This window comes from Sceloporus occidentalis, unplaced genomic scaffold (genome assembly GCF_023333645.1).
Source record: "Sceloporus occidentalis isolate IW3139 unplaced genomic scaffold, rSceOcc1.0.p SCAF_23, whole genome shotgun sequence".
Classification (NCBI taxonomy): Eukaryota; Metazoa; Chordata; class Lepidosauria; order Squamata; family Phrynosomatidae; genus Sceloporus; species Sceloporus occidentalis.
In genome coordinates, this window is record NW_028317003.1 from 11,342,453 (window position 1) to 11,353,553 (window position 11,101).

Below are 11,101 nucleotides of genomic sequence, written 5' to 3' on the forward strand. Positions count from 1 at the left end.
TTAGCATCTGTTCGCTGGTGTTAATATTATCAGCTCGTCTGTAGTCTTCCTAGAGTAGACATGCCGAGCATACTTTCCTATAGGTCATAGTTTTCCACTTGGTTTTACTCAACAGCTGGTACCCGGACTCCTTCCTGCAACCGAGACGCAGTTCATCTCCTCAATCTGTAGCGTCTCACAGGACTCTTACAGACCCTCCTTAGTAACCCGATAGTGGAGACGTGAACTAAAGTATACAGCATGCTGCTAAACTTGATATAGGGCTTTCTTTTCTGCATCGTGTGGAGCTTGTCACTTTAGAGCTAAAAGAGTTAAAACGGTAATAACGCATACTTGAGGATCAGTCAATGAAAGCTATCTGCGAGGGCATGGTATAACACCCTATAAGCTGAACACTGATCACAGTCAATATACTTGAAGCCATTTGATCACACGTCGTGCACATTGTTCTAGCCCAGCTATTGTTTGTGGTAAGGTACCAAACTGTAAGTTATTAAATTAATGTATAATATATAAAAGTTCTTTTTTTTTTTTACATACTGTGGATGCGTAATTGCAATTATATTTGTAAGTAGAGCTTGAAGTAAGGGGAATACATTTCCATTTGTCTGCCCATTTAGGTAATATTCCATCACACAGACTCATTCCATCACATAGGCATTCAAGAGGAAAAAAAAAACTAAAAAAAACAGCAAACCTGAAAAAATATAGAAACAAAAGAGAGATAAAGAGAAATATACAGTGGAGAGATAATGGGGAGGAGAGAGAAAGGGGAGAGATAGAGAACAGGGAAGAAATGGGAGAGAGAAAGCGAGAAGGGGCGATAACGATAAAGAAGAGGCATGGGAAAAGTGGGAACAATATTGGAAAAGGGAATTGATAATGAATAAGGGAAGAGAAAGGAGGAGATAATGTGATATGGGAGAGATGAGCTATAGAAAAAGAAGCGATAATGAGAAAGGAGGAAGAGATAAAGAGAAAGGAGGAAGAGATAAAGAGAAAGGAGGAGAAATATAGAGAAAGAGGGGGAGAGACAAAGAAAAGAGGTGGAGAGATAAACAGAAAGTAGAAAAGAAGTAGACAGCAAGGGGAGGGGAGATAAACAGACTGGGAGAAACAGGGTAAAAAGGGTGAGGTAAAGAAAAAGAGAAAGAACAAAGAGAAGGGGATCTATACATCTGAACCTGAACTTTTATGCCTTTTAGGTTGTGCACTGCCCTGTTTTGTATATTTTTGGTGCTGTGCATATTTTCTGACCAAACCTTGGGGTTGAGCAGCCCCTCCTGCCTCACAGGTGCCCCATTAATGGTATCCAGAGAAGGCTTCACATTGCTCGAGAGTCCCACTGATTCAGCTCCTTGGAAATCAATATAGCCATAAAAATCAGATGGGAGTCGCGGGCTAAGCAATATATGGCCACATAGTGTGACAGAACCCCCAATATTCATGCCTCAGATAGGTTTTTAGAATGGTATTCACTGGGCTTGCGATGAATTATTGCTGTGTATTTGTGCAACGTGTGTGGACCTAGCTGTATAGATGGGAAATATGCAAGCAGAAGACTATATTGATGGGAAAATGCATGGATTGGGCTGGCTGTATAAAGAATATCCATGGATCCAGCAGGATGTATAACATGAGTGGATCTGTGTGGATATAAAATATACAAGGATCCCGCTGTAATTATGTGAAACATGCATGGATCTCATGCATTTATATGGATTTGGCAAATCCAGCATTTGCCCATTTACGCTATATGACCCTACAGGGGCTGTTGCTGCTTTATTGTAAACCCATCCTCCAGGGCTAATGTTCCCTCTTGGCATTTCTAGGGAGTCGATCCACATACAAATGCAGTTGCATTTAGCTTGGACACACAAGCGAATCCTGAGCTGGGGCGAATCTCCTAAGTGACATCTCTAAGTGAGGAGTTACAAGCAAAGAAGGAGTTAAAAAGCAAGAAGGAGGGTAAAGTATAAATCCTTGTGATTGCATATAATATATTTATATATATTTTGCGCCTTACTGTCTGTTTTTGCCAGTTATTGGAGCTATCCCCATTGCCAAGATGTCCTCCATGTTTGACAATGCGGTCAGGTGTACATCTTGCTCAATGTATGCAATCCTTGAGCAGCGCTTCGAGGGTGCATATTGCTGTGCGAGATGTGTGCGGGTTGCTCATTTGGAAGCACAAATCCTGAGTCTAGAGGAGCAACTGGCAACACTGAGATCTATTGACAACTTGGAGAGGAGTCTGCTGCTCACTGAGCAAGCTCTCTCGCAGGTAGAGGTGGGGGAGGATAGTGGGATGGAGGTACAAGACAGTCAGGCAGCTAGCTGGGTTACAGTTAGAAGGCGGGGTAGGGGGAAAAGCGCCAGGGAGGCTAGTCCTGATCTAGCACACCCCAACAAGTTTGCCCGGTTGGCAGATGAGGGGGATGTTAGTTCAGAGTTAGCAGTACTGCAGCAAGTCACTGCCTCTGACCACCAGAGGGGTGTCTGCTCCAGTAAGGAGGGAAGGAGGAGCGCAGGGCAGACCAGACAGGTGCTGGTAGTGGGGGACTCAATTATTAGGGGGACAGACAGGGCGATCTGTCACAAAGACCGGGATCGCCGAACAGTGTGTTGTCTGCCTGGCGCTCGAGTTCGGCACATCGCGGATCGGGTTGACAGATTACTGGGAGGGGCTGGAGAAGACCCAGCAGTCATGGTGCACATTGGCACCAATGACAAAGTGAGAGGGAGGCGGAGTGTCCTTAAAAATGATTTCAGGGACTTAGGTAGCAAGCTTAAGGCAAGGACCTCCAAGGTAGTATTTTCTGAAATATTACCTGTACCACGTGCCACACCAGAGAGGCAGCGGGAGATTAGGGAGCTAAACAAGTGGCTCAGAACCTGGTGTAGGAAGGAGGGGTTTGGGTTCATGGAGAACTGGGCCGACTTCTCTGTCGGATACAGGCTCTACGGTAGGGACGGGCTGCACCTCAATGGGGAGGGTGCAGCTGTGCTTGGGGAGAAGATGGTCAGAAGGGTGGAGGAGTGTTTAAACTAGGGAAAGGGGGGGAGGGAAACTACAATATAGAAGGGGAAGATAGTGTAGATAGAGAGCTGGGGCTTATAAATGTACCTGGGGGTGGAGCAGAGGGAGGGGTTAGAATAGTTAATAGGGATAGGCTTCATAGGGAAAAAAACCATACACCTCTAAATTGTATGCTTACTAATGCCAGAAGTCTGACCAATAAAACTGACGAACTGGAGTTAATAATGTCTGAAGAAAATTATGACATAGTGGGTATAACAGAGACATGGTTGGATGATAGCTATGACTGGGCGGTTAACATACAGGGGTATAGTCTATTCAGGAAGGATCGGAAAAAACGAAAAGGGGGGGGAGTTTGCCTTTATGTAAAGTCCAGCCTAAAGGCCACACTGCGGGAGAATATATGTGAGGGAAATGATAATGTGGAGTCATTATGGGTAGAAATATATGGAAAGAAAAATAATAAAATACTGATCGGGGTTTGCTATAAGCCACCAAATATAATGGAAGCAGCAGAAGATCAATTATTAAAGCAAATAAACAAGGCAGCTAATCACAATGAGGTGGTTATTATGGGGGACTTTAACTATCCCGACATAAACTGGGAAACAGAGACCTGTGAATCTCATAAAGGAAACCGGTTTCTGACTATAAGTAAGGATAATTATCTGTCCCAAATGGTACAGGACCCGACCAGAGGGGGCGCCCTACTGGACTTAATATTAACCAACAGACCTGACAGAGTAACTAATGTGCAGGTCAGGGGACATCTAGGAAATAGTGATCACAATATGATGCATTATAACTTGTCCTTCAATAAGGGAACTCTTAGAGGAGCCACAAGAACTATGCACTTTAGGAGGGCAAAGTTTGATCAACTAAGAGAAGCCCTTAACACTGTAAATTGGGAAAATGTCCTCAAAAACAAGAGTACAGACGCTCAATGGGAGATTTTTAAGAATATCTTAAATTCTCACTGTGAAAGGTACATACCGTATGGGAATAAAAGAGTCAGGAACAAGAGAAAACCAATGTGGATAAATAAAAATGTAAAGGGGGCAATAAATGGCAAAAAAAAGGCATTTAAGCTACTAAAACAGGAAGGCAGTGAGGAAGCACTAAAAAGCTATCGGGAAAAAAATAAAATATGTAAAAATCAGATAAAAGCAGCAAAATTGGAGACAGAAAGACTCATTGCCAAAGAGAGTAAAACAAACCCCAAAATGTTCTTTAACTATATAAATAGTAAAAAGGTTAACAATGAAAGCGTTGGCCCCTTAAAAAGTAATGAGGGAGAAGTTATAGACGGGGATCAGGAAAAAGCTAATCTATTAAATATATTCTTCTCTGCTGTATTCACAGAGGAAAATGAAATGCCAGGTAATATACAGCAGGATGAGATAAATGCCCCAGTACATGTCGCCTGTCTAACGCAGGAAGAAGTGCAGTGCCGCCTAAAAAAAATCAAAATAGTCAAATCACCAGGTCCAGATGGCATTCACCCCCGCGTTGTAAGGGAGTTAAGTAATGTAATAGACAGACCCCTATTTCTAATATTCAAGGACTCTATAGTGACAGGGTCTGTTCCCCAGGACTGGCGCATAGCAAATGTTGTGCCAATATTCAAAAAGGGGACAAAAAGTGACCCGGGGAATTATAGGCCTGTTAGTTTAACTTCTGTTGTGTGTAAACTGTTTGAGGGTTTCCTAAGAGATGCTATTTTGGAGTATCTCAATGAAAATAAGTGTATGACTCCATATCAGCATGGGTTTACAAGGGATCGGTCCTGTCAAACTAACCTGATCAGCTTTTATGAGGAGGTGAGCTCAAGACTGGATCGGGGTGAATCGCTGGATGTCGTATATCTTGATTTTTCCAAAGCATTTGATACGGTGCCACATAAAAGGCTGGTACATAAAATGAGAATGCTTGGGCTGGGGGAGAATGTGTGTATGTGGGTAAGTAACTGGCTCAGTGATAGGAAACAGAGGGTGGTTATTAATGGTACATACTCTGAGTGGGTGACTGTTGCTAGTGGGGTACCACAGGGGTCAGTTTTGGGTCCTATTCTTTTTAATATATTTATTAATGACCTTGTAGAGGGATTGCATAGTAAAGTATCAATCTTTGCAGACGATACTAAGCTCTGTAACGTGGTTAACACAATAGAGGACAGCGCACGATTACAAATGGATCTGCATAGGTTGGAGGCTTGGGCTGGGATGTGGCAGATGAGGTTCAACACAGATAAATGTAAGGTTATGCACATGGGGAAGAAAAATCCAGGCTGGGAATATGTATTAAATGGGAAAACACTGGGGACGACTGACATGGAAAAGGACTTAGGAGTTTTAGTTAACAGTAAATTTACCTGTAGCGACCAGTGTCAGGCAGCTGCTGCTAAGGCAAATAAAATCATGGGGTGCATCAAAAGGGGCATAGATGCCCACGACAAGGAAATAATTCTACCCCTGTACAAGTCACTAGTCAGACCACACATGGAATACTGTGTACAGTACTGGGCACCAGTGTACAAGAAAGATATAGTGGAGCTGGAGAGGGTTCAAAGACGGGCAACCAGAGTAATAAGGGGAATGGGAGGACTACAGTACCCAGAAAGATTATCAGAATTGGGGTTATTTAGTTTGGAAAAAAGACGGCTTAGGGGGGACTTAATAACTATGTATAAATATATAAGGGGACAGTACAGAGATCACTCCCAGGACCTATTTATACCCAGGACTGTATCTATAACAAGGGGACATCCTCTACGGCTGGAGGAAAGAAGGTTTCTACACCAGCACAGACGGGGGTTCTTTACAGTAAGAGTGGTGAGATTATGGAACTCTCTGCCAGAGGAAGTGGTAATGGTAAACTCAATAAAAGAGTTCAAAAGGAGCCTGGACGTGTTTCTTGAAAGCAATAATATTACAAGTTATGGATATTAGATTAATAGGGACAGAACGTTGATCCAGGGATTTATTCTGATTGCCATATTTGGAGTCGGGAAGGAATTTTCCCCCTGGTATGGGGCAATTGGCATCTGCTTCATAAGGGTTTTTGCCTTCCTCTGGATCAACACAGTAGGGACACAATATGTATATAGGTTGAACTTGATGGACTTTGGTCTTTTTTCAACCTTATGAACTATGTTACTATGTTACTATGTTACATGCAGAAAAACATCCAATTTGTTTTGGCTGACCTATGACTCTAGGGACTTTAGGCCTGAAACTGGGTTAATATTGTCTCCGTTTTGGATGAGACATCTACGTTGTGTTTGTAGGTCCGCGCTGAACTCTGTTACTCTGGATACCCTGGCCTCTATAGACCCAATTTTCTTTCTTACGTTTGCTGGTTGAATTTACTTGGGTGCAGGGATCACAGAACAGAGCTAATATAACAGCCCCGTAATAGCAGGCGCAGCCTGCATCGACTTCTGCACTAATATTCATGCGACTTGTGCCTCGGAGACCTTGTCAGTGGGCTGGTTGGGTTCTGAACACCTTTCAAAGGATGGCCACAAAAACATGCATGGGTGGGGGGCCTGAGAAAGCCATTCTTCTAGTTTTCAGGATACTTAATACCTAATTTTGTTTCCCATAGAAAGCAGTAAACTAAAAGCAAATGAAATGTATTGCTGCAATCCTGCATGTAGAAGAAATGTAAGGTTGCTCTTACAATTATTTATTGTATAAACAGTGCAGATTTTTATATTGACCTTAAATACCTACACGTAAAATGTACCAATAATTGTAAAAGAAAAAAATATATAAATATCAGTAACAATCACTAGGTGGCGCTATAGTACTATCATTTTGGCATTGAATTCCCTAAAATGAGGAATGTTTTTAAGGCTACAAAACAAACACTCCACATGTTCTAAATACAAATATACAAACATATTTATATCACTCTGGTATATCCCTTTCTTAACCATAGCAGCAGTTCTCTGCTACAGTCTGGTCTACTTTAAGCAAACATCATAGGTAAAGTTAATATCTTGTTTTAACCAGCGTTTCCCCCCTATTCCTGTTCTTGACTTAAAAGTCCTACACACTCTTCATTTTTCTACGCTTATTCTACTGATTACTTGTTCATAGGACTCTGTTTGAATATCACCTGTTACACACCTTATTGCGTATCCCATTGGAAAATGAACCAACTAGAAAAACTAGAGGACAACATTAGCCTTGTAGGAATAATTAGCTGCTTGGTGTTTCAAGAGATCAAGTCCTTTCCTTACGTGGGTAGCCATCCACATAATGTTGTGCTTCAATTACATCACCTTCACCAAACCTTCTTCACCAATTGTGATCGGGAGTTGAGGACACAAGCAACAACTGTCTCTTGATCTCTAGCATATAAAGAACAAACAAGAAAATTCATTTCAATTTTATTACCTTTTATTCTTTATATACAAAAGTTTAGAAGTACAATCTGCAACACCTGCATAGCAGATAGATCTAACGGAAATCTATTGTCATAGCACTGTACAATGGTACAATAAGTGCATCAAGAACACTGAGATACATAACACATAGCACCAGTGAGCTGGATTCAAAACCGGTAAAATGTTTGTGATAAAGCTTTGATTATAGCGCATTGTGCACAATTGAAAAGCCTTATGTTTACCACTTCCCTATTTGTTTTTTGCTCTACAGTTTGAAATTAATAATTATATTAGTAATAGAAATAGGACAAGATTTAGAAGAAAAAAAGAACGATCACATTCTCTATAGAAAGAAAGTATTGTAGATCAAGCACAAGCTAGAATTGGGTGTAGCCTGCTCACAATAGTAGGAGGCTGCTCACAATGGTAGGAGGCTGCTCACAATGGTAGGAGGCTGCTCACAATGGTAGGAGGCTGCTCACAATGGTAGGAGGCTGCTCACAATAGCAGGAGAATGCTTGCTCACAATAGTAGGAGGCTGCTCGGTGCAAGCTAAAATTGGGGGTAACTTGCCGACTACAGTAGGAGGCTGCTCAGGAAACACAGAAAAATGTACATGGGCTGCTGCTAGGCCCTTCTTTATTTTACCTCCCAGAGCACCCCTAAAAAATAAAAAAGGAATTTCTTGGCTAATGCACCTTATGGGGAATCCAGCTCTGAACAGAACCTAAGGTGACCCTGTATATATCTTTATACTAATCACTTGTAAACAGTGAATTGCCCATAAAAAAAAAAGTGGAAAAAAAATCCATAAAAAATGTTCTCCTATATTCAAGTCTCTTTCCAAAATAAAACAAATAAACTAACTTAGAATAACTTGGTTTATTCTCGTAAGTTCTTTGTATTGTGTGGGTGCATAGTATTATATGGATTAGTAATGCATTTTAAAATATTAAGAAGCAATAATCTACCAACTACATCTATAAATTGCATATTCGTCAGCTCTTAATTGAATAGACTTATGATATTTTATGACATAATTCAGCAGCATGTTTGCTTTATGTATAATTTCTGCACATAAAAAGCTCATGTGAATGATCCACCTGTGTGCATCCCTGTCTCGGGGAAAAATAACTTTTACTGTAAATGAAGTTAATTTATTTGTTCAAAGGACCTCTTCAACACAATATATAGATTGACTTTCTTTAGTATGTTGGTACTTAGTTTAGTTTAGGTGTCGCTTCTATATCTAGTATCATGGTTGGGTTTAAGCCATGGTCTCCCTACGTTGAAAACATGTCTGTAAGAGAACACATTCTAATGACGTCTTACAGCGTTTTTAGAATACTAATGCAATTTCTTTTCACTCTGTCCTGATGTACCGGTATATAGTAAGTCTCTAAAATGAAACATTATCTTAAATATTATATGAGGTATGGTTTATAAAATCTGTAGCAAATGTTGCTCAGAACAAATTTTATTAATGCTATTGGGCAATTATCTCAAAGACTGTAGAAATGAAGGACAATCTGTATTGCATTATATATGTTTGGCTTTAGTGGTAGTTGCTCCTAAGCTACTAATGTAAACTACTCCATGTTTGTCTTTAAAAATAGTATAACGATGGTATGTGGGATTTCCCAAGGAATACCGTATTTGCTCGATTATAAGATGACCCTGATTATAAAACGACCCCCCAAATCTGAATATTAATTTAGGGAAAAAAGAAAAAGCCTGACTATAAGACGACCCTATAGGAAAAGTGTTTTACCAGTAAATGTTAATTCATGTAAACTATTTTTTTTATTAAAAGCTATGATTGAGAAAAATATTTTGGTTTTATTTCCGTCTATTTTCCAACCTGCCCCCAAGTTATGCACATCTGCCCCAGAAATGCCTTATACCCCCCCTATATGCCACTGTGCCCCATGATATGCCTTTTAACCCTATATGCCACTGTGCCCCATGATATGCCTTTTGACCCCCTATGTGCCACTCTGCCTCCAGAAATGCCTTATACCCCTATAGGTCACTCTGGCATTAAGGGGGTTAAAAGGCATATTATGGGGCAGAGTGGCATATAGGGAGGTTTAAGGCATTTCAGGAGGCAGAGTGGTGTATAGAGAGTTAAAATGGCATTTCTGGAGGCAGAGTGGCATTAAGGGGGTTAAAAGGCATTTCATAGAACACTCTGCCTCCAGAAAGGCCTTATGCCTCCCATTTAACACTCCCCCCCCCCCCCCCCCAAACTTATCGGTGCTTCTGACTCCCCTGTCATGCAGCCAGGGCAGTGTGTAGATGTCTACGCGATTCACATAGACAACTTATGCTGCAGCCGGAAGGAGGTGTGGCTAGCAGCGGGGGTTGTCTGCGTCCATCGTGCAGACCTTCCCCGACTGTCACCGGTGCGGGGAACTCTGATCTCTGACAGCCGGGGAAGGTCTGCGCAAAGGACGCAGACAACCCCCGCTGCTAGCCACACCTCCTTCCGGCTGCAGCGTAAGTTGTCTACGCGAATCACACCGGGGACTCAAAAGCACCGGTAATGGGGGCGGGGGGGGGGGGGGGCTTGAGAGACAGGAGCATCCAGGTCCCATGCAGCTGCGGGGGATCTGGATCTTAGTCGTCTCATAGTCAGACCTATTTGAGGTCTGATTATAAAACGACCCCGATTATAAGACGACGGGTATTTTTCAGAGCATTTGCTCTGAAAAAAACCTCGTCTTATAATCGAGCAAATACGGTACTTTCCATATACTCTGCACTTTGTTTTTTTAGTGCACAATACCATTAATGCTAAAATTTAGATAGGCATCCTGGAGACACCTGTACCTCGATCAAGGGTGGTTACCTAGAAATTCTACACTCGCTATAAGAAAAAGTTGTGATCCATTGAAATGAAAGATTTGAACAAATCTTAAATTTAACAGCAGCATCCAAATAGTTTAATCCATTAATACCCAAGATTTATCAAAGACGTTGCTAACTATATTTACAAAGAATTTCAGCGCTGGCCCAGTTCTCCTGCATTATTACATATAGAACCCCCCAGGAAAGGTTCTGTGGAATTAATGGGATTCAAATGGCAAATTATCTTGAGAAGCATTTGGTAAATTATTAATGGCCCATTCTTTGGGTCACTTGGCCCCATAGTGGACAGGTCCTATGGTTCCTTTTTGTTTAACTTATTGGTAGTTTATAAAGACAAAATAAGATATATGGTTATTATTATGGCAAAAAAAATAAAAAATACATTGTTTGCACTTAATCATAAAAAAAATCTCATTCAATAAATAAAAGACTGCATTTATCATTAATGTTTTACCCCACGAAAACAACACAATAAAAAAAAAAAAAACATGTATTGAGGGAGGTTTTTTTTGTTGTTTTTCTTTACATCTTTTCTGTTCCTTTAGCTTGAGAGCTTCCAAAATTGAAGAAATTTATACATAAATGTATCTGCACCTAGTTTTAATAGAAATAAATGGGACAATGCTGAGCAATTGGAGATTTCACTGGATTTATTCTAGGATAATTTTCCGGCACATTGTGTTGTGAAATCTGGGGAGGTGCAGCGACGACCAGCGAGGTCAGTCCAGACTCGATATGCCACCGAGATCATCGGTATAGTTTTGCTCCTTGGGCATTGGTGATGGACGTGGATTGGT